This window comes from Sciurus carolinensis, chromosome 7 (genome assembly GCF_902686445.1).
Source record: "Sciurus carolinensis chromosome 7, mSciCar1.2, whole genome shotgun sequence".
NCBI lineage: Eukaryota > Metazoa > Chordata > Mammalia > Rodentia > Sciuridae > Sciurus > Sciurus carolinensis.
Genome location: NC_062219.1, coordinates 22,369,212 through 22,392,004, shown reverse-complemented (window position 1 = coordinate 22,392,004; position 22,793 = coordinate 22,369,212). Strand labels below are relative to the sequence as shown.

Sequence of the window (22,793 nt, the reverse complement as noted above, 5' to 3'; positions counted from 1 at the left end):
CATTTACATCTCTACACACTTTTAAGTAGGCGGACAAGTCTTTGTTTCTCCATGGTCTTATGGCCTCCCTATACCACCTGTTAGCTTGTTCGTAAGCCAACTGTTTTACTAGGGGCGGTAAGCCAACTGTTTTACTAGGGGCATGGCTTGCTCTGCATCTCCAAAGATGCGTGATGCTGTTTGAATTAGCCTATCGACAAAATCCGCATAGGGCTCACTATTCCCTTGAGTTACCTTTGACAACTGGCCCTGCAAATCTCCTGCTCCTTGTAATGTTTTCCAGGCCTTGGTTGCAGCCACGGCAATTTGCGCATAGACTGCTGGATGATAATTAAGCTGTGCCTGAAGGGTTTCATAAGGTCCTACGCCCATAAGCATGTCCCTATCGATTTGGGGATCCGTAGATATTTCTTGCCATGATGTTTTCCACATAAGGTACTGTCCCCCAGACAGAGCGGCCCTAGCAAGATTAGTCCAGTCCTGGGGCACTAAGTTTAATGATGTCAAGGTATCTACTAAGGCTATAGTAAAAGCTGACTGAGGACCATATGTGCTAACTGCTTCTTTTAACTGTTTCACTATTTTAAAGTCTAAGGGTTGGTGGAATCTTTGATTTTGAGCATCCTCAAAAACAGGATACGCTACAGATCCAAGATGACTCCATTCTGAGCGTAACCCGAAACCGGACGCTTCATGAGGGGGTTCCCTATTTATGGGAGGTGCACTAGGCAACACGGGCACTAGAGGGGGCTTTTTATCTAGTCTTAATCTTTGTACTCTTTTTTCCAGTTCCTCTCCCGATAATTCCCCTTCCGATAGTTCCTCATCTGAATTAGTTCCTTTTTCTGAATTTTGAGAAAGATATGAACGTTCCTCTTTTATTTCTTCCAAAACCTGTCTTCCCTCAGCTAAAGGCTCGGTGAGTAAAGGTTTTTTGTTTTTATCTTGCAGACAGGATTTAATAAGAGACCAAATAGCCATAGTGCCTACTGGCAAAGGATTTTGCCTATCCGCTATACGAAGGTCTTTCCCCAGCTGTTCCCACTGTAGGGTATTCAAAAGGCCCTCATCCAAAAACCAAGGGGAAATCCTTTCCACAGTATCAAGAAATACTTTAGCTGTTTTTTCCTTTAATGGCGTCCCATGGTTTTTTAATAACTCCCTGAGGGGCTGCTGCATTCTGAATTTAGACGTTTCAGACCCCATTGTTACTAATTTAAATAGCTTTAGTTATGGCAGTTACAAAATCAAACAGTGGCCTAGCTGCCAGGAGCAACGAGATTACTGAAAGGAAAACTATCAAGTGTGCATTAGAATTTTTATAGCGGCTTTTCACGTACTACCTACACCCTAATTGGACCGCTTCAAACGTGTTTCTACTTTCACTTTAATTAGACCGCGTTCCACGCGTCAGGACCGCCGACGGCGCATCCCGATACCTTTTGACCCGCGTTCTACGCGTCAGGACCGCTGATGGCGCGTCCCGATACCTTTCAACTGTACCGCACTCCGCGTGTCCCCAGGACCACTGATAGCATATCCTGATACCCTTTAACTTTTTTATAACCGGTTTAACTTGTATACAAAAAAAATTTTTTCAAATATCTTACCTTGTTTTCTTTTATAAGGCCTTCATCTTCCCTTCATGTCCCGGGTTTCGGCACCAGTTATCGCGCTCCCTCTGCCCGCAGAGAGAGACATGACAAACGTCTGAAGCTTTGGAAGTTTATTATGTACAGTCCCTCTCCTACACTTCCCTTACTCCTAGCTTCCGCGCACTCCCAGCTTCTCTTCTCTCAGCTTCTCCCAGCTTCCGCGCACTCTCAGCTTCCAGCTCAGCTTCAGCCTCCGTCTCCGCCGCTTCTTCCGCTTCTGCCTTTCTACTCTCCCACCCACCAGGCTTATATACACTTCAACCAATCAGGGGAGAGTACACGAGGTAAACGCGGACAGCTGCAAGCATAGGATAGGTACACGAGGGGGGCATGCTCTAGTCACATCGTTAACTAGCCAATCATTGGAATTCGCTGGTTGTTTACTGTATAGTTGGCCGCTTTTGGCTCAGCGTCAGGCGCCATCTTGACTATGCCCAAGGCTGGGGGTCCTGGAAACCCCGACAATCAGACTCTCACTTCTTCACTCTTCCAAAGTGGACTCTGCCAGTGATTCTCCAGGTGGTTTCCAGAAGCCTTGGTCTTGGACTAGGGTAGCACTGTTGATTCTTCTTGTTCTGGGGCTTCTGCCTCTTGGACTGTGTAGTTGCTGGTTTTTCCAGCTCTCCAGCTGCAGACGGCCACTGTGGACTATCCAGCTTCTGATTGTGTAAGCCAATTTAATAAATCCCCTTTTTGTAATAATACTTCCTGTTGATTCGGTTCCTCTAGAGAACTCTGACTAATACACCTCCAAAGGCTGCACCTCCAAATACCATTAACATTTATTTATGTAGATTACAGTTCTAATACAAGAATTTGGGGGAGGGGGTGCATTCAAACCATAGCAGAAAACAGAGAAAGCTATTTCTAAAAAAGAAAAGATTCTCTTCTGATTAAAAAAAAAGTCGTTCCCCTACTAAAAAGTCGTTCCCCTACTCAAGTTACAAAATGCAAGAAACCCAATATAATCCTGAGCACACTCAGGTGAGTTTTTAGAAGCTATTTATAAATAGGGCTGTTGTTCAAACAAGAAGTCTGGTCACACATCTGAGTCTGTAGGAGAAGCTTCGTCATGCAAGAGAAGGAGCCTGTGTCTTGGTATGCTGTGACATCTTACAGGAGGGTCGTGAGTACAGCAGTAACAGCCTGTTCTAAGCTCAGGCACACATTTTCAGGAAAGGAAGATGCTCAGGCGCTCTCCTCACCAATGGCTGCCTGCAAACAAAACCAACTGTCCAGGGTATGATCTGTAAGAAACCAGGATAAACCAGAAGATCTTAAAAGGGCACCTAGTGATTTGGATTCCACACTCTACTCTTAACCTATGTGCTCAAATAGTCTGTGGTCTTCTCATTAGTGTGAATAACCCAGTAAAATGCAGATGAAAAATAAGCAAAAACAAAAAAAGTCCTCTAGAGAACTAGCTTTCTTTATTGGATGCTATGGTTGTTTCTCTCCCCTCTCATGGACACACAAATAGCCACCCTCGAACTCAGACCGTCCCGCTGACCTGCCATCAGTGGACAGCTTAGCTAGAGGCCGTCATGGTTCGCTGGTGTTCTGAAATCAAGTACGGCCTGCATTGTCGCTGTTCCTGGAAATGGGTGAATTGCTCCTTGATCTCAGTGTTGAACCTTCTCCTTCGATGTCCCAGATGGTTGTGTTCTTGGGAAAACCGTAAAAGACCATTGAGGAAAGTCCAAGTGCCAAAGATGACTGGGAACATTTTGCTGGCCAAAAAAAAAGTCAAGGAAAAAGTGTTTTCCAGTCATATTTAGCAATCTGAGTACATGTTTTCTCTGGGGTGAGTGTGCGTGACTAACGTGAGCCAGTTATGAGCAAGCAAGCATCGGGGGAAAGTATAAACAAAAAGGATTTCAAATAAGCTACAACGTTATGATTCTGAAATGAAATTTGCAGTTAAACACCATACAGGAAGCAAAGGTTTTACCTGACACCCCTCTCAAGGCACATGGGAGAAAACTTTTTCTTTAGTGGAACAAATGTCTACACCCCAAACAAAACCACTGAGCATATCTGCCAAAAATTCTAATATGTTGACTGAGCTGGAAAATGAGACTGAGGACCACATTACAGTTCAGGCAAGGTGACCACTCTGAGTCTTCAGTTAGGGAGAGGAGACCCAGGAACCAGGCAGGCCAGGGAGGAGGAGAAGGACCAGGTCCACACTCCCAGAAGGGCAGCCAGCCCGGGCTGGAGGTCTCTCACCAAAGCTGCCCACTGATTTCCTTGAAGCTATGTCTCCCCTTTATTTGGGGGCTCCAAGAATGAGGGAAGCTCTCAGGAAAGTTCTTCAATTTAAAAAGTTTGTTTGTGGGTACTTCCCCTCTCTGAGCAAGCAAGAATAAAAGGAGCACAGGTAAGAGCAGTTGAAGGGTGTACATCACAAGGAGACCCACCTAAGAAAACATTTCAGCCAGGACAGTTTCCAAAAAGCAAACAAAACAACACAATACGAAAGAGAAAAAGAAGGGGGAAGGAAGAGATAGAGGAGGAAGGAGGAAGGAGAAGAGAAGGGGGGAAAAGAAAGAGTAAAGAAAAAATAAATAAAAGAAAATTTAAAAACAGTAAAACAATAGAGAGTTGGGCGTGTTGGTGCGTGTCTGTAATCCCAGAAGTTCAGGAGGCTCAGGTGGAAAGATTATGAGTTCAAAGTCAGCTTTAGCAACTTAGTGAGACCCTAAGCAACTGGGCGAGACCCTGTTTCTAAATAAAAGATTTTAAAAGTTTTTAAAAGGGCTGGGTACATGGCTCAGTGGTTAAGGGCCCCTGGGTTCAATTCCAGGCAAAAAATAAATTAATTAAAAAGAAAGAAAGAAAACAACCAAAATTGAATTATAAATATGCATACTTCAAAGTTTGATCTACCCTGTTAATTGAGCATCTAAAAATATTCATCAATATTCAAATCTCAGTTTTCTCACATCAGTGCACTAGGAATTGAACCCAGAAGCCCTTAACCATTGAGCCACATCTCCAGCCATTTTTTTATATTTTGTTTAAAAATAGGGTCTCACTGAGTTGCTCAGGGATTCAATAAGTTACTCTGGCTTTGAACTTGTGGTCCTCCTGTCTCAGCCTCCAGAGCCACTGGAATTACAGGTGTGCGCAACCAAGCCCAGCCCAGTGCTGACTTTTGATATTATCAATCTTTTAAATTTGAAGTAATCCGTCATAAAGAAAAAAAAAAGTGGCTCATCTTAATTTTCATTATCATTTCCTGGATAATTTGTGAGGCCAAGAGTGTTTATGGCTGCATCTAGAATCATCCTCTTGTGGTGGGAAGAATCCCTAAATGTGAATGACATTCTCGGCTGGGACCAGCAGACTCGATATTTTGAGGTCAGGCTTTGCTGGCATCTTAGTGGAGAGTGAGCTCAGTCCTCAGGGATGGACTGACTTTTGAGAAAATCTAGAGGGCCAACTTCTGTTATGAGGTTTTCTAAATTTGAGGTCAGCCAAAGGCACAGAAAAGAAAAGAAGCAGAATCACAAAAGTCAAAAATCCTGTTCAGGGTCAGACAAGGCAATCTTCCGCACTGTGAGACTGTGAAAAGCTAACAAAATATCCTTGCTGGTCCTGAAAATATGAAGATCATTATTTAGGGGTGAGGCTTTGAGTCTTTGAAAGTCCACGATTTAGCTGCACTTAAATCACAAGATTCTTGAGCGCCAACTACTTGCCGATCACTGTCCTAGGCATCGAGTAAATACAGAGGCATGTAATTCAGCACAAGCTCTGGGTCAGACAGAGGAGAGAAAAATTCTGAATCTCTATGACCCCATGGAAAACAGGGATGAACATGTGCAGCTAATGTGACCATCAGCTGATGGAAGGTGTCTGCAGCACATTTGCCTGGGACAGAGACAGTGTTCTGTGGATATGAACTTCGGTCCCCTTCTTCTCCTCCCACTACCATCCACTGGCCATTATCAATCCCTGTTGACCTAACCATGCTCGTGACCTGGAACTCTGCACTGGGGAGCTTGGCTGTTCCAGGCAGTGGAGCAGGATGGGGATGGGAAGCGGGTGAGGACATGACAAACTGGGTTTATTGCAACCTAACCAAGGTTCATCGGACACCTGCTTCTGAGCATATGCTATGCTGGATTCTGCACAAACATACACCATGTACCATTCATATGCTTAGACACAAGTCAGGTGTGAGAGGGTGTCAGATCCTGCTTTCTTTGTGTGTGCTGGTACCGAAGTGAACTGTCGTGGGGAAGATGGGAATGGTGGGGTCCCTTGAGGCAGGTGAGACCAGGAGCTGGCTGGGGCTGAAGCAGGAGCCCAGGCAACACCAGGCTCCAAGTTCTAACTTTCCACTCAGGACTGGGATGTTTCTTTATTGCAAAAATTAAACCCGACACCATCCCCAATTGTTCCTTTATCATCAGCACCTTATTTCCTCAAATATTTTCCCTCTAGAGCCACAGTGCTTTAGAAAGTACCCAACCTCAGTATCATGCTCAGGACTATTTAAAGAAAGGAACCCTTTGCCATCTCCACAAAAGCTGAAATAGCCCCAAATGTGAGGATTTGCATGGGTTCTCACTGCTATGCAAATCAGAGAGAGCCTTGTCGGGTGGCCTTGTTTATTTTGGTAAATGTGTGGGTAGAGGAGGGAAAGGGGCTGGTTAAAATGCATTTGAAATTTTAGTTTCAAGTTGGTGAACTCTCCAAGAAGGAACTTAGATTTTCCAGGAATAAAATAAAGCAAACCTTACTGCAGATACACTTAATCTCTTCAGGGCCACATTGCTATTTGAACAGAGGCCTTAGAATATTTTCCTTCAAATATATAAAGTAAATTGACTTCACCTGAGGGCTCAAAACTTGTGGGTTCCCACAGCACACGTGCTGGTTCTTGACCACCATCAGGTCGGGACCTGATTCCCCCTAGTCCTTCTGACCATCTAACCTTGACCCTCTGCCCAACAGTGAGTTCCAGGACATGGAACTTACCTGGAGTTTGCCTCCTACCTCGATGATGTTCCTCACTCCATCTGACTCCCAATGCTTGGTCCCTAACCTCCTTCCAGTGCCCAGGTCTCTGCTATGACTCCCATTGCCTAAATCACTCACTGCTAATGCAAATGTTCTTCTGGGTCCCTGAAGTGCTTCCTCAATTTAGCATCACATAACTGAATCACATGAACCATCGAGGACAAGTTGTTAACATGACTATGTGCAAGAATTGCCAAGAAAGCAATTAAAAAAAAAAAGAACGACTTTGAGGAGAAACTAGCTCCACCAGACAAAAACACCTACAGTCAACCTTTGTGTTGGAAAGTCTGGTACTGACCACATGACAAGATAAGCAGACCAGTGGGAAAAGATAAAAGCTGTACCTCACACCATACACAAGAAGAAACTCCAAATTGATCAGGATTCTGAACATAACTATTTTGTACAAGTATATGAAGAAAACATGGGTGAATTCACCTTTAACTTTGGTATTAGGGTTTCAAATTTAAGAAAAAAAAATTTTAAATGATCACTGTGCTAACATAAAAATGATAAAAACATGACCCACTCTTGTAATTCCAGCAAATCAAGAGACTGAAGCAGGGCTGGAAATACAGCTCAGTGGTAGAGAGTTCCTAGGTTTAATTCCCCAGTATCACCAAAAAAAAAAAAAAAAATTATAAAATGTATTCATGGCAGAAGTACAACATATAAAATCAAAAGACAATTGACACAATGGGGAAAATATTTGCTTGTTACACCACAGACCAGGTGTCTATATCCTCAATAGTTAACAAATTCTTAAAGAGAAGGAAATGACCAAAAGCAGCAGAAAAAAGGAAAAAAAAAAAAAAAAACAGGAAAAAGGCATGCACAGACAGTTCATTTAAAAACATATACATGGCATTCAAACATATAAGAAGATATTCAAATAACTCATAATTGAAGAAATGCAAATTAAAACCATAAGCACACATTTAAAAATATCTCAACACATTCTGTTGGCAAAGCTAGAGAAAAGCAGCTACTCTCACGCATTGCTTGTAGGAGTACAGATTGGCTCGATCATTTTAGAGGGAATTTGGTAATGACTAACAAAATATTCATGCACTCACCTTTCCATGGAGAAATCCCATTTCTTGAAATCCACCCTAAAGATAAAACTCCCAAAACACAAAAATACAAGTACATAGTTTATTCATTGGTTGGAAGTAACTTCAACGCTCATACTTAGGAGAGTTGGTGAATAAACTATAGTGTATTCTGTCAATGGAGTACTCTACAGCTTTTAAAAAGCAATGTTAAGGATCTCTTTGAACCCATATGATGTGTTTACTAGGATACATTAATGAAAAAAGTAAAATGTTGAAAAAATTAAAGTATGCTGTGTTTTGCATAAAATGGGGGAAATTATACACATATCTGCTTGATAGTACAAAAATACAGAAAAGATAACCTAGGAACTTAGGAGATTGGTTGCATACCGAGAAGTAGATGGGGATGGATTGAAAAGGATGGGGAAATAAAAGCAGTGTAGAATGGTGTGGGGGCAGAGGGGTGGCTCTTCTCTGAATACGCCTTCTTACATGATTCTGACTTTTGGCAACCATAGTGGCGAATCACTTACTTATTGAAGATAGAGAAATACATAAAATCAGCAAGGATGAAAAAGGGAATCCAAAGGAAATGTATCTCCATCTGGGTTCAGTCAGGCGGTTTCATGTGGTTTCTTGTAATTTCAGCAGAGAGGTTTAATATAAACTCTAACAGGAGGATAGCTAAAAGCCATACAGAGAACTTCAAAGGATACACAGGGCTGAAAGACAGGACCCACCGAATCATCAGGCTTACAAGGGCCTCTCTCCAGAGATAAGGTTCAAGCCTCTTTTGGAGATAAGGGACAATTTGGAGAGAATGGGCAATCAATCAATAGCTGGCAGAAGATACAAAAAAATCAATATAATAACAAATGAATAGCATATTCACCCAGAAAGGGACGGAGAAAAAGCAACCAATCTAAGTTACTTTGAAAACACAGTCCAGCACTTTTATTATACAAGCTAAGGCAAAAGATAAAATGAACCTTACACAAATGTACTTCTAGGGAGATGGGAAACCACTCTCTATGAATGTCAATATGGAGCGAATAAGTGAATATTAATTACTGTGACAAATGAGATTGAGTTTTCTCTCTAACAGAGAAAGGAGTTATAAAGAAAATCTAGAATAAACGTTGTGGGGTTGAACTGGCATTGCAGGCATTGCTTTGAAGTGATATTAATGCATAGAATATAATACATATTCAGAAAGACAAATAAGTAAACAGACACGGAAGTATGTGTGTAAATTCACATATATTTCTAGCTGTCTGCATTGAGAGACTAGAATCAATGCTACTCCAATAACGATGAGTATATCCAGTATCCAGATACGGCTTCTAAATATCATTCTCCAAGAAAAGAAAACAGGGTTCTTTGGATCCCAGAGATATCAAGAAAAATACAAGATGAACCTAAAAATTTTCCGTTGCCAGAAAGTAAGGGTTTTTTTTTTTTTTTTTTTTTTTTTTTTTTTTTTTTTTAAAGAATGGGGACGTGTCAGAAGATACAGTCACCAACTTGAACAGGTTCTCTTGACCAAATACGTGACAATTTAGCAAACAAAGTGGATAATGACATGAACCGACATAACCCAGAGAATATAAGAATCCATGAATCCATACTGATGTCAATAAATAGCTGAACAAATAAGTAGGAAAGAGGAGAAAGCTTTTCCTTACAATAGAATTCCAATGAATAAATGTAGAAGTTAAGATGGTGGGAGAATCACCATTTCAAATACTATAGCAATACATATTTAGGAAAGAATTGTCAATGAATGATAAAATTAGTATTATGAGAAACAGGATATTTACATGGTCTCTCCTACAAAAACTCATTAATTACAAAGGCAAAATAGCTATTTATAGTGGAGAAACCTGGCAGAGATCACAACCACAGGATCAAAGTTAAAGTCACAGGATCAAAGTTAAAGTCAGTTGTGACTGGAAAATCACTCAGGTACCTCTTGGGATGGTGCACTACAATATAAGTTCTGTAGTACAAAAAAATGCATAAATCAAACAACAGCAAATTCAGGAACATTCTGAAAAAATAACTGGCTAGTGCTTTTTTTTTTTTTTTTTTTTTAGTTCTAGCGATTGAACCCAAGGTGCTCAACCACGAGTCAATGCTTTTTTAAAGTATCATGAAAGACCAAGAAAGGCAGAGGAACTGTTCTGGTCTCAAGGAACTGGGATGAAACAAGCAAAGCTGACAAGGTGCAGAGTTCAAGGGACCTCCACTCTTAGGGTCACACAACTATAGGGTTGACAGACCTGACAACTAAACACATCATGTCATCCTGGTTTAGATCCTGGACGTGAGTGGGGAAACTGGAGAAATTCAAATAAGGTCTGTTGACTGCTTGACAGAGCCATGACAATGTTAAGTTCCTGATTTTGGTCATTGTAGTGTAATTATGTAAAATGTTAACATTGGGGACTCTGTGTACATAGGAATTATCTGTACAGTTTGTACAACATTTTTGTAAGCTTAAAACTAATTTAAAATGAAAAGCTTGAATGTTTTAATTTAAAAAATATCAAGACAAACAGCAAGCAAGTGTGCACGTCTTCTGGTTGAGAATCCAGGCACATATGGGACCATTTATTAAGCAAGGAGACCGTAATCCAGAGCGAAGGCCTGACTTCAGAACCTTCCAGATGCAGGCTCCACACTGGCCTTGTTGCTTAAGAACTGCAGTGCCAGGTTGGTTACCTAATCTCTCCAAGTCTGCTTCCTCCTTCAAATGGGTCATCATAATGATATCAACCGTGGATGACTTAATACAATTGCCTATATTTGTGTCCATATTGTGATTAGCTATTCTCAATAGGTAATATTTGTACAGAACTTATGACAAACTCAGCCAGCAAGAAGTATAGTAGTTGTTCTTGTGGTTGTTACAATGAGTGACATCAATGACTAGCTTACTCCTTGGAACAAATTACCCAGTTATACTGAGGGACCTCTTGAAGACCAGGGAGATACCCCATAGATTATGCTTCTAATGTTTCGAGGTCCTCCATTATAAGTAAATCCAGTGCATGAAATTTTAAACTTTCAAAACAGATAAATAGTGGGTGATTATTTTTTCTTCAGACATGATTTGTAGGCCTCTTTTGAAGCGAGTACAATTTGGTTTACTTTTAATTTCTCAGTGACAGATCTGTCATAAAGAATTGCCTTAAGCAAACTGAGAAAGGGCCACCGCTGGGTGACTCAGACGTGGGGAGATTCTGGCTTAATAAGTCTTAACACTGTTGACTCTGTCAAAGGGGCAAGGAGGAGCCAAACTCTCTGGTTTGTCTTTTCTAAGCAGATTCTGAACTACTTAAATGTAATGACATAGATCAAATATTTGAGGTTAAAGATTGCTTGTAGGCTCACGCTTTCTCTTTTAATCCATTTTTGAGATAACTCCAGGATAAATAATGGGCAAGGACAGAAGAAGGGTGAGTATGGCTAAACAGGATCCTGTTTCAGTGCTAAATCAAACACTGAAATGTCTGGTGCTTCGGGTAATTTGTTTATTTTATGAAAAGGATATAAGACCAAGAGACTTCTATAGCACTATTCCACTTATAAACAAGGGGTGCAAAAAGTCTCACAAACAAAATACGCCACTCTGCTTTCTTCCAAATATTTCCAATAATCCTTTAAGTCTAGGAACAAAGGCTAAATTCCTGAATAAATTCCCTTATCTTCAAAATCTTCTCCAAAGTTTGGAAAACCTAACTTTTGCATATTAACTAAAAAGAGTTTCCATCCAGCCATTTGGAAAGTCATCTCAAATTCATGCTAATTTTAACCTAAGCAGAGACACTGTTGGGTAATCCTGTACTGACCCCTTGTTGATTCCTTTGTGATCTGGCCACAGTGGATACTCCAAAGCACCTTCATCTTTGAGTCTCCATCCAATGCTGCTCCCTTCACTGGCCGTGACCTCTACCCTAATTGCTAAGATCTGGCATATCTAAAATAAAACTGTTGTGCTGATATCCCAACATTCCTAATCCTATCCTCCAATCTTTGTGCAAGCGGAGACCTCATCCATCTTTTCCTTGGATTCTCAATCTCACATCCAGAAACTTCTTCCAGTGTATCCTTTACTATTCTGATTTTCTTTAAACACACACACACACACGCACACATGCACACACGCGCACACACACACACACACACACACACACACACAGGAGCCCTTTTGCACTCTCAGGATGTGTGTGTTATCTCTCTGATCCACACTTACTGCTTCCCTGCCTGGATCATTCATGTATCCTTTAGGCCTGGCATCTAGCTTCACTTTCCTACTAGGATCTTTATTAATAGGTTGCTCTGTCTTCACCGCTTCCTCCTCTGGTGGACCCATCTGCTGCAACCCTCATGTAACGCTCCTCATGTAATGCTGTCTGAAGTCTCTGCTTCTTCATTTATCTCATTCCCACTCACTCTCAGATGTCCACCTTGATTCCCTGAGGCTTCTCCAGGGTCCCCCTTCTTGGAACTCTCAGCATCCTAACTGCTGGCAGGATCCACTGCATCTCACAGCTGCACCCTGTTGTACTCTGGGGAACCTGCAGTCCCATTTCATGTAGCTTTTTCTTGTTACCCTTCCTTGTCCAGGGAGTGAGCCTGTGTCCCTGGCTATGCCAACTAGACTTCCCCTCCCAGCACTGTGAATCAGGAATGGAGTGACCAAAGAAGGGAAAGAATACAGGCAAACCACCCTGGCTGTGCAGCCTGCTGGGCCTGACTTCGAGTCCTGCCCCTAGATCCTGCGGGTACAGGAGTTTTTGTCTTTCCTGGGCTTGGCTCTTCCACATTTCCTTCATTTCTGTAAATCACACACTTTTTTTCCTCTGAAGTTGGTCAGAGTAATGTCCAGCCCTTACACTTAACCAGGACTCCTCCATTGCCTGTTATTACTGTTTAATTTGAGGAGTGGCTAATGAGATCTTGTGAGAGTGGAAGTTTCTTAAGGGTAAGAACTCTGTCTTACAACTAAATCTGTTACATAAATTATATACATAATTAGTCAGGCTATAAAAATCACCAAATCTCCATAAAGCACTACTTCCACTAGAGTTCCAGCAACAAGCAGTTTTGAACAACTCAACTGTTTATTTTATGTGGTTCCTATAACTGCAGGATAACAAAATACATGAAAATCTTCAATTGTAAAACAAAAGGACTAGAATAATTATCTAAGATCATTTTTTGATTCTGTTATAGTTGAGGATCATTTATTGACGTATCACTATGGACCAGGCAATATGTTAGGCCCTGGAGCTGTTCATAAGATTAAAAAGATATGCTTCTGGGTTTATCCACATACCCCAGTCAGGCTCCAGTTTATCCCAGAGATTCTGCCAGTCAGTGATTCAAAGGAATTCTGGGAAAAGGGAGAACAGAATGGAGATGTGGGACTAATGGTGCTGGGAAACTGATAGCTGGAGAATGGGCATCTGGCCTGCTGGGAATAGGACTCTAAAAGAAAAATCTAACTAGGCAAGTGTGGTGGCACTTGCCTGCAATCCCAGTGGCTCAGGAGGCTGAGGCAGGAGGATCTCAAGTTTGAGGCCAGCTTCAGCAGTTTAGTGAGGCCTCAAGCAACTTAGTGAGACCCTGTCTCAAAATAAAAGGTTAAAAGGGGGCTGGGGATGTAACTCAGTGGTTAAGCTCTCCTGGGTTTGATTCCCAGTACAAAGAAAAGAAAAGAAAAATCTATCTGGAAGGCTGTGATGCAAGGCCATTTTTGTTGGCTATCAGCAAGGTCTCTAGAACCAAAGGGAGCACACAGCTCTCCTAAAAATTGAAGGGTTTATGTCAGAGATGAAACTGAATTCTACTTGGGCAAGAGTTGTGCTTATAAGTAGAAAACAGAAAACGACACCATGAGTCCTGGTGGCAAACCAGACAAAACCAGAGTAGTCTGTGGAAAGGTAACTCGTACCCATGGAAACAGTGTCATGGTTCATGCCAAATTCAGAAGCAACCTTTCTGCTAAGGCCGGCGGGCACACAATCCACGTGACGCTGAACTGCTCAAGGATTTAAACTAAAATATGAATAAAACTGGATGTGTGTTTTTGTAAAAATATTTATGTATGTTCTACTTGTTCTGGCTCTAGTACAATTTCCCTGAGTTATCTGGAGTTACTCTCCGGTTTAACTTGTGTCTTATATAATGATGGTACCTGGCTTCAATTTGGAGTTTTTCTCTCTGAAGCCTTCTCATACATGGCATGTCACTTGGTGTTCCTATTGTACACACCAGAAGCTGCTGTTGGGTCATGTGATGGGATCAAAACCAGAGAAGAAGGTGCTTCGATTTATAGTGATATTCCTTTTTCCCTTTCCTCCACAATGAGAAACTTCTCTTCTGGGACATAATTAAATACTGGAATTATATTTTATTTAATTCTAGCCTTAAATTTTCTTGTCATATAAGATAAAAGCAATCCTGAGCTTTTGTGAGAGGAACGCACCAGAAGTACAAGTTCACTACTGGTCTGTTCAGCTGATAAATATTTATTTAGCACATGCCAAGTGCAACACATTGGGTTACCTTGTGATAATAACACCAGTCAAGACTCAGCCCCTGGTCCCCCTGAGTGTACAGTCTCAGAGAGCAGGTCAGAACCTCGGAGTGCGGGAGCTTGCGTGAGGAGATGCAGCACATACTCAGGTTCCCCAAGTGTTTATGTTCACAAGGAAGTAGAATTTAATTTCTCAGTCTGCCCGAATCTTTTACATATTGGCTGAAATTCATCAGCCGTGTTCTTTCTCCTATTTCCAGAGGCAAAGTCCTTTCATCTTTCTTTTCTCTCCCTAACTCCGTATTTCAAAAGTGATCCCCAACACTCTTCTCATCCACAGGACATTCTCAGTGACTGAGGGACTCTCAGTGAGTGGTCCTTGAGCTCTATAAATATGTCCTTTCCTGAGAGTCCGGGAGTTATCTTTGTTCTATTGTTAATGGTCCAGGACAGGACCAGAGGGACATGAGCCAAAGGGCACACCAAGAAATTTCTTCTTAAGGAATGCATTTTTGGCAAGCAGTGTGTCGGAATGTGCCCTCACTTTATGCTATGTCATTTCTAGGGTCAATGGAAGGATATAAAGCTTTTCAACTTTCTTCAAAACATGTGCCATGACTTACCAAAACTTACTTTTGAAACTGACTTATCAAAAAGAATAACAATAGGGGCCAGGGACAGTGGTGCATGACTGTAATCCCAGTGACTCAGGAGCCTGAGGCAGGAGGATTGCAAGTTCAAGGCCAGCCTCATCAACTTAGCAAAACCCTGTCGCAAAATAAAAAGGCCTAAGGATGTAGCTCAGTGGTAGAGCACCCCTGGGTTTAATCCCCAGCACCACACACACACACACACACACACACACACACAGACCAGTGTGTTAGTTAGCTTTTGATCACTAAGACCAAATTACCTGACACAGCAATTTAAAGGAGAAAAAAATTTATTTGGCTCATGGTTTCAGAGGTTTTACTCCATGGTTGACTGGCTCAAGGCAGAAACATCATGGCAGAAGGGAGTGGCAGAGGAAGACTGCTCAATTCATGCAGCCAGGAAGGAGGGGGGCAGGTGGCAGGGACATGATATTGTCCCCATGGTCATGCCTTTAGTAACCTCCTTCCTCCCACCATGCCCCACATACCTATGTTTTTGCCACCTTTCAGTGGTCTAGTCTACCAACAATGGATTAATTCACTGATGACATCAGAGCCTTTGTGATCCAATCACTTCCCAAAAGCCCCACCGCTGGACGTCACTGCAATGGGGAGGAAGATTTCAATGCATGAGTCTTTAGTGGGATCCTTCATATCCAAACCATAACAATAGCAAGGAGTCACAAAGTAAAACTAGACATGTGTGGAAAGGGCATTTGACATAAAGACTGCATTTTTATTTTCTCTCTTTCTTTTTTTTTTTTTTGTTTTCTTTCTTATTTGTTTGTTTATTTATTTTTGTGGTATTTGGGATTTAACCCAGGGATACTCTACCACTGAGCTATACCCCAGTCCTTTCGGTTTTTATTTTGAGACAGAGTCTCATTATATTGCCCAGGCTGGCCTTGAACTTGCAATCCTCCTGCCTCAGCCTCCTGAGTTGCTGGAATTTACAGGTATGTGCCACCATATCCAGCAAGACAAGATTTTTCTAGCAGCTTAGAGTGCATATTTGTCCATTGTTAAGATGTACAGCTTTCTAGACAGCCTTAAAGATGTTACTATTGTCTTCTTAAAAAGCAATTTGTACAAGGCATTATTTGAAATCATAGTTACTGCCAATATAGGCAGATTGGGACACTGCAGGATCATGGAGCAGGGGGTAAAGAGTATTACACGATTTTATACTCACTAAATTTCTAACCTATGGCAAGTGAGAGAGATCTGAAAGAATACAAAATGTAAATTAAGTCAGGAAGTGATTTAAAAGTTTGTATATGTCTTAGATCATAATTCCTAGCACTATTTCAGAGAATTTGCTGACATTAATTACTCCTGGCAGCCTTCACATTACCTCATATCAACAGCTGCATTTTGTCATCAGTGGTGACAATGCATAAAAAAGAAGTTAAAAGGTAGTTCAGATCTGGAAAGGAGTTGGAGGCAGAGCTTGTTTCTAAATCTTGCCTTTACTGCCCATCATTAAGAACTCCAGCTTTGAGGAAAGACAGCACAGGTTCAAGTTCCCGCTTGGTCACTTCTTATTTATGTAACCCGAGGCCACTCAACTCTGTGGGCCTCGGTTTCTCTACCTGCAAACTGAGAATGTGTCATAGATTACCATTCCCTGTATCCATTCCTTTGGCCGGGCTATTTTCTAGTATTTTCCCTAGAGCTGGGGTGCATTAAGGATCTCCCCGACATGCTTAGGCTTTACCATGTGACTTACTTTAGCCAGTGAACTATTAACAGACATGTTGCAAGCAGAAGATTAAAATGGATGAATTTAATTAGGCTTATTCAGAGTTGTAATTGGAGATTGTAGCTCTGCCATTGCCCACAGAACATAACCAGATCCACTTGTGGAGAATGAGAGACACGTGGAGCTGATGTGCCCATTCATGCCAACAAGAGCCAGGCTAGCTCATCCTCCAGGGAGCCCAACTCCCCCTGCCATCGTCCAGCCCAGTCAAGATCAGCAGATCCATTTAGCCTGTTATACCACACGTTTAAGCAATAAGTAATTATTTTTGTATGTCACTGAGCTTTCATTAGCTTTTTTCTTATGCAATATTGTTGAGACAATAAATTACTGGTATATGATGGTTGTTTTGCATCACTTTGACCGAAAGACCTGCAAGAACATTTTAGAAGAGGAAAAGCTTATCTTGACTCACAGTTTCAGAGATTCAGTCCCTGGTCTGAGCTCTGGATTCGAGGTGAGGCAGAACATCATGACAAGCACAGTGGAGGAAAGTAGCTCAGGACATGGCAACGAGGAAGCAGAGAGAGCTGCACTCACCAAGGACAGAATACAAACCCCTAAGGCACAGCCCCAGTGACCTACTTCCTCCAAGCACACCCTACCTGCCACTTTGTTAATCCACATCAATGGATTAATCCACTGATTAGATTACACTTCTACACTTCTCGTAATCTAATTGTTTCACCTCTGAAAATTCTTGTGCTGTGTCACACATGAGCTTTTGGGGGACGCCTCATATCTAAACTGTAACAATAGTAATACTCATCATACATGTATCCAATTAAGTGGAAAATACATGGAAATGGCTTCACACAGTACCTAATAATAACAACAACAATGCTAATGTGTCATTCTTCGGGAGAAACAGTTTCAGAAGAGGCAACCGTTTGGGAAATTTGTGAATTCTGAAAAACACATTTCATGGACAAGTTTAACAGAATCAGTCATTTTTAGTGTTTTGTAAAGGTCCAAAATGATGATCCCATTGTACTTTTTAAGCTTCTAAATATCCTTGTAAAGTTAAACAGTTCTTCTCTTCCTAGAATATTTATTTTGTTGAAATTTTAAAAAGCAAAAACAACCCCCACCCACCCACACGTGCACACAGGAGTAAAGAGATTCAAATTCACAGTCTACTGAGAAAAGCCCCAAAGCCTGGTCTCATGAATAAATCTAAGCTGTGGTGTTTTGTTGTCAAGGAAGGGACTGGGCAGGGAACGACATTCATTAACCGCCTCTGTTCTTTTCCTATTTGTAAATCTTCTTGGAGTAGCTCCGTATGATGGGTAAGAAATGGGAGACCTCGAGTTTAAACTCTGGTTCTGCCCCTCTGTGATCTTGTGCAAGTTAAACTTTATAAACCTCTCTTACCTCATTCCTTAAGTGGGGATGAGAACAGTAACCTCCCAAGGCTGTTCAGGGATCCTATAAAATTAGAGCTGCAAAGCTCCTTAGAGCTGTGCCTGACACACAATAAACAGTCAGTAAATATTAGCTATTCCTACTTATTCTAACAGAAGAGTCTGCCTTCTCTCAGCTCCATTTGCAGTTTTGCTCAATTCTGGGGACCACGCGGGTATCCGTGCTTGTTGAGCCTAGGACGCCTTACTTCCAGACAGGTCACTAGCACTGAATCACTTATAGCCATTTGAGATATGAATCAAAAACCGAGTCTCAGATTTCACGCTCCAATGTGGGCAAAGGCCACACCCATGAGGGACAAAAAGAGGGCCAGGAGTTTGGATGGATGCCAAGAGCGAGGTTTCTCTGCTGCTTCCACAACACCCACCCAGACTCTTAGGAGAAAAATTTTCAGAGTGACTTCCAACTTTACACTGTAGCCTGAGAGCACACAGACAGATCAAATGACCGTCTCCTCATCAGCCAAGGGTATGGGCAGATTCTCCTTCCCCTGGACACCAATGTTCTTCCATTTTTTTTTTTTCTATTTATTATTAATTTAGTGGAGTCAGTGACAGAACCATAGTCTACCCTAAGTGTAGCTGTCCTCCTCAGGTAGGGAGGTCAGGGGAGAAGCCCAAGTTCTCACTCTCTTCTCCCTGGAGCCACCTCCTGTCTGGGTTCTTCCTTCTCCTCCTCTCTGGTCTCTAGAAGTCAAAGAGACAGTTATTTCATCCCTCGGGACTTTTGTGAATGCCAGTGGCTAAAGTCAGCCCTGAGTCTCTTCCTCATCTTCGATCCTTCTCAGCCAATGCTACCCACCCAGCAGGGTGAACAATGAGCACCAGATGAAAATAAGGCCCAAATCATATGCCAACACCATAAAATTCCTGAAATTACTGCCACCTTATAAAAGTTAACAATACAAACTTTCTCCCATTATCAATTCAATCTGCTGCTCCCACAAAGAAATCTCAGTCCAAAGTTCTACCCTTTACTATTTCCCTTTCCTGGCTTGGTTACAAGCAGAAGGGATGTATTTGGCGGTGTGGGTAGAATCCGGGGTCCCTGCTTGAGCAGATGCACCCTGATCCTCTGCTAACATAGCTGGAAAAGAGCCTTAGCACCTCCAGCCATGGATTATTTCAGTCCTGAGATATTCATTTCCCTCTTTTCGAAAACACCCAAGGGTCAACAGAACACATGAAAATATCACAGCACCCGCCTTAATCCCATAAAATTCAGAAGCACAAACAAATTCCCAAATAAAAATACAAACGTCCATTGCCACCTATGGTAGTTCCCAAGCAAAGGACAGCATTTCCCAGAGCCCCCCACACAATACAATCCAGACCCTTATTGCTAGTGTCAGCGACCACTGTAAAGATCTGGTATTATCCAGGTCTGCGGGGGAACTAAGTCCTTTTCCTTCCAGGGAATGATGCCAGTGAATTTCTGCCAATGGTTAGAATTTAGGCGTTGGGGAGTCTTCACAGGACAGAGCAAGCCTGCATGCAGACCTGAGTTGTGCCTCGTGTTCCTGCTATGCTTTGCCCACACAATGGAGCTTACAGACGCGGTTCAGATGGCAACTTAGAAAACAAAGATGAAGGATGTTCTATCGCCCTCATCACTAACTTGCTGTTGCCAAGAGTAATCACTGTGAAGAGATAATGCCGTCAGTATTCAAATTTAAATGTTAAAATAATAATAAAGCCTATGGTCTCCTAAGGTTAGTTTATAATAAAAATAACTTCTTGATCCCGGAAAACTTATCTGGTTTCTTTCTCCCTTTCATTCTCCACTTAATGACTGGAGTTATTATTTCCATGGTGGTCTCCAAGCCACACTTGGTTTCTATGTAGATTGGCATGTCACCTCCAACAATTTCACCAGCTGCCTATTCCTGTCAAGAGAATATGATTAAAATATTAACCCAGCTTCTGGACTAATCTAGCAAGAGTTATATAAATCTCCACACAGCACTTGACTTGCTGTTAAATATGCAATGTGTCCTCTCTTTATTTTTTTATGCCTCCACAGGAAAGTCAGCTTCTAGCACAGCAGGCAGAAACATTGTAGCCCTCTGCCCCTCTACTTTTTACATCTCGACTTCTCAAACCCAAAAATGGGAGATTGCAAGCCCAGCTTCAAAATGTGGGTTTCCTATGAGCAGAAATGAACTGGAAGATTACATCTGGAATCTACGCTGTGCTACCTCGGCTGCCCAGTCGTCTGGCAACATTGCAGAAGTGACGGTGGACAGAGGGCCTGCTCAGGAATCCATGACAGAGTCCCGGCGGCAGTGCTAATTCATGCATTTGTCCTGCTGACTGGAAAGCATCCAGAACTGCAAATCCATCACTCAGTGAGCATTCGCTAAAACTGCCTCTGGGCCTAGCACTGAGCTAAACCCTTGCTTTTGAGGAGCTTACCATCTGATTACTATAATTAGAGACCAATTGAGTATTAAACCATGTGACACTAAGTAGGTGTTTGAAGAAAATGATCATTGTGGGCTGGAGTCCTTGGGAAAGAGCTCATAGAGACTGCAGGACTTTGAAGGGAGCGGCAAAACAAGTGAGCTTTGTGATGGTGATATCCGTGCTTGGGACAGAAGCATGCTGGGGACACAGCAGGCTTACCTGCCAGAGGAGGAGATTCACCCTGGAAGGAGTCACTGGGCATCCTGCCGAGAGCTCATCACCAAGAAAATGGGATTCCTCTCAGTTCAAGAGGAAATCAAAACTTTCCTGAAAGTGTTTAGTATTTGAATCATAATGGTAACATTGCTGACATAAAAATCGGACATCCTTAATTTATTTAGGCCTCCAATACAGAAATAGCATGGAAGGAAATGACTTTTTACCAAGGCCAGCACAGGTTGGATCTAAAGAGGAAAGCACTTTCCTCCATAGTCAGGATTACTAATGGATTAAGGGGTGCTAACAGCCAAGAGAGATAATTGGTAATACTTTCTAGGATTAGCATGATCAAACAGTACAATTTTATCTGTTCCATTAATTTACGGAAGTCATACTGTGGGCTTTGAGCTAAGTAATTGGTGGAAATAACAAGTCTTTGTTTATTATTTTCCCTCAATTATTAACTTTGCATTCATCTGCATATTTTAACTAAACTATCAGCATTACATGATAAAAGTATCTCTGGAGAAACAACCAAAACCTGACCAGCTCTTCCCATGATTAATAACAGAACAAGTGGACAGAGGTGAAAGCTTTTTGCAACATGGCAAACTTGATTATCCAAAAGAAAAGCGGCGAAGGCTTTCACATTTAGCTAAATTTTTCTTTTTCACATTTAGCTGAAATTTTCTCCTTCACATTTAGCGAAAGTGCTGACTGATTCAACTAGTGCTGTGGGTTAATTCTGAAATCTTATCTCACAACTACTTATTATGTAAAACTGAAATATAGTGCTATTTCTCTCTGTGGGGAGAAATTTCTTTTTTAAAAAAAGGAAGAACAAAATCCTTTCATTCCTGGTATCATCTGAAGATCAGGTTTCCCATAAGGCAAAGCAAAGCCTTGCTTAAGCCCAGGTATCTAAGGGTTCCTCTGCACTCCAGCCTGAGAACCAACAGCAAAATGGACAGTTGGAGGACCCAGAACAGAGTCTGCTGGGCATTAGAAGGTCAAAAGTGATGTGATGGTCATTTGGCATCCCTCTAGGTAACTCAGTCCACTGTGCTCTATTTAAAGACTTCAACAAAATTGGCCTCAGATTCACCACTCACCTCTAGGCCACTCAATCATTTATGGTGATATCAGAATTTCCCAGTTATGGTTATAGGTTGCAGGCTCATACCTGCATAGTTCTTTGCCACAACATATGGAAGCAAGTTTATTATGCTGACTGCAAGCCTGGGGCTGTCCCAGGCCAGCACTCTAGCAGCTTGCAGCAAACATACACAAGGCCCAGTGTACACTGCAGACACACATCCCTGGGCACTCCTAGGATCCTGCACAATTCCCTGGAGGCTGCCTTTAACCCCAGGCCTTCTTCAGAATAGGAAAGGAAGGTAGAAGTTTAGAGAAGAACGTACATGGGAAGGCTTGAATTGATCTGAAGGTATGCTTTTAATTTAGAAATAATCATTATTCATAGACATTGGTACTTTATTAAAATAAAAATGAAACATTTCACAGAGTTGTGAAGAGCAGCTGGCTTGGATACTAAGTTGCTGGGATCAACCAGTGTCAGGGTCACAAAAGTCAATTGTAACTGCCCCAGCAGGCTACCCGCCTAGGCCTCGTGCCATTGCGCTACCCTTTCCTGATAAGAGAATGGACCAATTGCCATGACTGCATAGGATGATGACTAGCATAAACTTGATCCAACCTGCCAGAATTCACATCCTCACTTCAAAGTTTTTGCTCTGCATTGGAGATATTCACAAATACTCCAATTCTCCTCCTGATGGAGATGGTGGATTACACAATCTGGCCACCATAAAGTTGAGCATGGCCCTTCTAGACCTCCTGAATTAGAACATGTGTTCTCCCAGGAGATTCATGTGCACATCCAAGTTTACGAATCTCTGTCCTGAGACACAAAGCATCAGTCACCTGTGTTCTCCTTCCTAGTCAGTGATCAGAGCTTCCACCTAGCGTTCCTTCAGTCTACGCCCCTTGACCTAACCAGAGAGGAACAAGAAAGAAATAG

General features: G+C 42.0%; 1 pseudogene; it reads left to right on the top strand.

The window, feature by feature from the left end:
• Positions 1–3,199: 3,199 nt before the first annotated feature.
• LOC124989170 (60S ribosomal protein L35a-like) lies at positions 3,200–13,806 on the top strand (annotated as a pseudogene).
• Positions 13,807–22,793: the final 8,987 nt, after the last annotated feature.